The sequence below is a fragment of the Bos grunniens genome, chromosome 7 (assembly GCF_055505025.1).
Source record: "Bos grunniens cultivar Pamir isolate PY7600 chromosome 7, Bosgru_T2T1.0, whole genome shotgun sequence".
NCBI lineage: Eukaryota > Metazoa > Chordata > Mammalia > Artiodactyla > Bovidae > Bos > Bos grunniens.
In genome coordinates this window covers 9,291,550-9,297,028 of record NC_141171.1, presented here as the reverse complement: position 1 = coordinate 9,297,028, position 5,479 = coordinate 9,291,550, and the positions used below count along the sequence as shown (strand labels likewise).

The 5,479-nt window shown below is 37.2% G+C and overlaps 1 pseudogene; it reads right to left on the bottom strand.

Moving 5' to 3' along the window:
- Window positions 1–2,085: 2,085 nt before the first annotated feature.
- On the bottom strand, window positions 2,086–5,253 carry LOC147368291 (olfactory receptor 7A17-like; annotated as a pseudogene).
- Between the last annotated feature and the right edge of the window lie 226 nt (window positions 5,254–5,479).

Genomic DNA, 5,479 nt, shown 5'->3' with positions numbered 1-5,479 from the left:
ATTTAGGAGGATAAAACTCAATGGCTTATTATTAAAAAAAAAAAAAAAAAAAGACACTAGTACGTTAAAGTCCTCATTATCAGGAACACCTATTCAGAAAGTGATACCAAAAAGGAACAATGGACATAGATGTAAAAAACTGTAGTCTCAGGTTTTTCCTCTCTGTAATGTTATAAACACGACCAAGTTTCCAAGCTTAGTTTTTGTTCTTTTTTCCCGCCCAATAGAGTGGTAACTCATGACTAGTCTTTTCAGTAAAACTGAAGACATATTACATGGGGTGATATTTGTCATTTAAGAAGAAGTGATTATTAATAAATTATGGCAGTTCCATGAGACACATGGTAATTTCCAACATTTCATATAAAAGTTTGAGAAAAAAGAAGGGACACAGGAGGAAAGAAAAAGAAGAGAAAGCCTTTGGATATTTTCATTAATAATGAGGTAATTACATTGTACAGAGCAGCTGAAAAAACATAAAAATTCCAGGAAACAAATAAAAAAGCGACTTCTACATCTACAATCTGATTAAAGAATCACAACTACTGACTCTAAAACTTTGAGCTCTGTAGTCATGGGCATTTCTTCAAATCCAGTATAAATGGCTTTTTTTGGACTCACCATCACAAAGAGTCTTTTCAGAGCCCCCTTTATGTCTTTGTTTCTCAGACTGTAGATGAAAGGTTTCAGCATGGATGTGACCAGAGTGTGCATCACCAAGGCAGTATACTTGAGCTGGGAGTAGCAAAAGAGCAAAGGTACACTCCTAGGCTTGTACAAAAGAATAAGGAGACAATTGAGAGGTGAGATGCATTGGTGGAAAATGCTTTATACTTCCCTTGAGCTGATAAGATTTTATTTATATATATATATATATATATATATATATATATATATATATATATATATATATATACTGGCTTTCATAGCAGCAGTGTTTAGAGTGACAGGTAGGGAGGCAGATATTTTGGTGGTAGAGTTGGTGAGTGGATTGTTATGGAGGTGCATCCCTTTGGAAAATTGTTTCTAAGTTCTTCTGATTTCTCAGTGAGTAAGGAGTCAAGGGTATCAGTTTACATATGGATGGGGGAAGATGGTGTTTAAGGTATGAAGATACAGAAGACAAGAAATAGTCATTGTGGGGTTAAAAAAAAAAAACAACAACAGGAGAATGGTGGGAAGAAAAGAACTTCAGGAAAGGAAGGAAGAAAGGGAGGGATGAAGGGAAGGAGGCATTACAATCCTAGTGTATGGAAAGATTTTGAAAGAAAGGTCATTTTGCTCAAATGTATGTACATTGAGTTGGTGATGCCATCCAACCATCTGCCCAGCAAAAATTCGGGGCTTTCAAGTCTTCCTTTAATTCTCAATTCATTAGTCACCTCCCAGTTTCATTTCTTTCCCACCAAGACCACACACTTTTGATCAGGCATCCATCACAATTCTACTCCTTGTCCTATCAATTACTTCAAATTAGCCCATTCTTACCTAGTTGATGCACTCAGTTAGTTGGCAACCAGATTCTTCTCCATAGGTGTGGTCCTGCATGTCTGCTAAATTTTGCTTCCTTTTCTCATTAAGAAAGAACTAGTTTTTCTTCTACATGTGATGGATTTGAATTTTTTTTCAGATCCTTATTTATTTTTTAATGTAAATTTATTTATTTTAATTGGAGGCTAATTACTTTACCATATTGTTTTGGTTTTACCATATATCAACATGAATCCACCATGTTTTATAAACCCCTAGGCACTTCCTCTGCTTGGAAAAAAGTCCTTATCTATTTTTTCGCCCAATCTAACTTCCACCATTAATGCCAACTAATCTGCACCTGTCTATATCATTAATAAATGATTAATAGCCAGATATCATGATCATTTATTTATTATTCTTTGACTGTGTGAAAGCAGAAAAATATTTTATATGTTAGAGTGGAAATCTTAAAAAATTGAATCTCTTAAGTGTAGATAGAAGTTAAGGTCAAAGCAAAGGAAATACCAGGAAACAATAGAAAAAGCATCATCTACACCTACAATCTGGTCAAAAAAATAGTGATTTCTTACTCCAGTTTCTTTAGCCTGGCAATCATTTACACTTCTTCAACCAGAGGTAAGTTGGCATTTTTAGAGATGCCATCCCAATGAATCTTCTCAGAACCCTCTTTATGTTTTTATTCTGCAGACTGTAGATGAAAGGATTCAGCATGGGTGTGACCACTGTATACATCACTGAAGCTGTTATATTTGACTGAGCTATGGGTAGAAGCAGGGCTAAGGTACACAGATAAGACTGTACAATAAAATAAGGCAATAACCGAGAGGTGAGATGCACAGGTGGAAAATGCTTTATATTTCCCCTGAGTTGATGAAATTCTTCGTATGCAGGAGATTATCTTAGAGTATGAATAAATGATTCCAGTGAATGCACCACCACCCAGGATTGCAGCTACAAAATATATTACTATGTCATTAAGAAAGGTGTCAGAACAGGCACATTGGATAACCTGATTGAGTTCACAGAAAAACTGAGAGATTTCCAAGCCTGTGCAGAAGGACAACCACAGTATCATCAAGCTTTGTAACAGGGAATTCAGAGCACTCATCACCCAGGGCACCAGAACCAGCAGTCCACAGTGCCAGGGGTTCATCATGACTGTGTAGTGCAGGGGGTAACATATGGCCAGGTAGTGGTCATAGGCCTTCACAGTCAAGAGAAAGTTATCCAGCCCTGCGAAGAGAAGGAAAAAGTGTATCTGGCTAATACAGCCTGCATAACTTATATGTTTGCTCTGCCTCTGGATGTTCCACAGCACATTTGGGATGGTGGTGGAAGTGAAGCAGATGTCTACAAAGGACAGGTTAGAAAGGAAGAAGTACATGGGGGTGTGGAGTTGGGGGTCTGAACTCACAGCCAGAAAGATGAGCAGGTTTCCAAACACAGTGATCAGGTACATGAAGAGGAAAAGCCCAAATATGAAGGGCTGCAGTTCTGGTTCCTCTGAAAATCCCAGAAGAAGAAATTCTGAAATTTGTGTATCGTTTCCCAATTCCACATAGTTGCAGGGCTCTACCTAGCAATAAAAATAATAATAAGACTTATTTAACAAAAATAGACCTTACTGGTATAATTTAAAATGTACAATTTATATTTTGTGGTCAAGAATTGCACACCTACAGTTTTGGTGTGAAACTTTTCCCTTTTGGGACATCCTCTGATTACAAATTCCTGTTCATCTCTGTCTATTCACCAAGAGGTCATGTATTGTAAACTTTGAATGAGGGATTCTGACAAAGTATTGAGGCTATATATTGAGTACTCACCATCTCCTGAATAAGCGGAGTATGCTGAGAGTCACAAGTCCCTACAGTTCAATGATGGAGAAAGAATGTAAACAAGTAGAAATATAATAAAATGTCAAATGAAGAAAAGTAGAGAAGGTATATAGAAGGTAGTAGTAAAGGTGTTATATTTTACTGGGTGTTCAGCTAGGCTGGCAAACAATGTAACATTTGAACAGAGATATCAAGGAAGAGGGTCTGGGGTGTCAATGTTATCTTAGGAAATGTGGGCCTGGAAGAAGGAAGGGCCAGTGCAAAAACCCTGAGGAAGGGTCTGATAGTCAAGGCTCAAGTGGAAGTTTCTGATAGTCAAGGCTCAAGTGGAAGTTTGCGTGTCAAGGGGAAATGACCAAGAGGGAGAGTGATGAGAAATAGGGCAGAGTGCTAAGGAATGAAGATACAGGGAGTCCATCATTCACATGTTCTTGCACATTATAAATTTTGTTGATTTTATTTAATATATTTTTGCTCTAATCTTATGATGGCCATCATTCTGATTTTGTATTTAATTGAAGGGTAATTGCTTTACAGAATTTTGTTGTTTTCTGCCAAATAACATGATGCCATACATATACATATGTCCCCTCCTTCTTGAACCTCCTTCCCATCTCCCTCCCCATCCTACCCCTCTAAATTGTTACAAAGGCCTTGTTTGAGTTCCCTGAGTCATATAGCAAATTCCCATTGGCTGTCTATTTTACATATGGCAGTGTAAGTTTCCATGTTACTCTCTGCTGTCTGTATTTTAAGGAGAATAATTTGTATATATGAGTTCAGCTCCTCCTGCCATAAGAACTCTCATACCTCACAACACAGACACACACACACACAAACACACACAACATCTTATCAACTTCAGCTGCAAAATTAGAACAGAAATAATACAAGGTGAGCTGTCAAAACCAGATTATCTATAACCTCAATTATGGGGAAGTAGTACCCAAATTCCAGTTATTAAGTTTTCTATGGACAGTGAAACATGGCTCTCCATTTTAATATGACTATTTTCCCTCTTTATTTGATGAAACATTTAAAACAGTTCAAAAAGCATAGTTATAGGAAAGAAATAGACATGAGGGCGAAAAATAACCTAATAAACTTAGGTGGTCTCTGAGAGAAGGAGATGAGGAGAAAGCTTCTTTAGTTTGGGGAGTACTACAACTTCTGTTATTGCCCTGTCCATGGGATTTTCCAGAATACTGGAGCGGGTTGCCATTTCCTTCTCTGGGGATCTTCCCCACCCAGGGACTGAGCCAGTGTTTCCTGCATCTCCTGCCTTACAGGAGGATTTTATTTTTTACCACCAAACCACCAAAGAAGCCCTGTGATGCCCAGAATAACCAATAAAGCAGAAAAATATCAATTTATTCAAAAGAAAAGGACTGATGCCCTTATGATGCAAAGATAGTTTACTGAATGAAGTAGGAAAATGAGCAAAATGAATAAACACATAATTCAGAATAGCAAATCACCACTGGAGAATGAAGCCAAAATTCTGTAGCTTAAAAGGATGCTCACCTTGTGTGCTTTCTATAAACTTCACATTCACATTGCCCTGCTCTTGGCCACATAGATATGGTAAACATTGAAGTTGACTGTTTCACCAGATGTGAAAGTTTTAATGCTCAGAGTCACTATAATACTTCTTCCCTTTTTTTGAGTCTCATTCACTTTCTTACTTGGAAATGTTCATGCCTCCTTTGTCTTCAAAAACTCCATCTACACTTTCACATTGCTTGTAGGAAGCTCTTTCATGAACCATTTTTAAAATTAATAATTCTAAAGGAAAGGGACATTTCCTTACACACTTAATTTAGTTGTATAAGCCATCAATGTCAACTTCTAATTCCTTGTTATTTTCCTATGCTGTGAATATCTTGACACATGTAATGATGCTACACTTACTCACTGCCATTCTGACCCCACCCATGCCAGACTTAGTTGGAAATGGTAGATGAATAAATATATATCACTTGAACTTGAAAGATTATGGTCCCACAAAATTGCCAAGGCTGAAAGATGATGAAAGGATGAACAGAGGCAGGGAAATGTGAAAATAGGTATGGAGGACACACAAAATGAATATTTTCCATATTATGAGGTGAGGACCTACTAGGGAATTAAACTATCTTTCCTAAGAA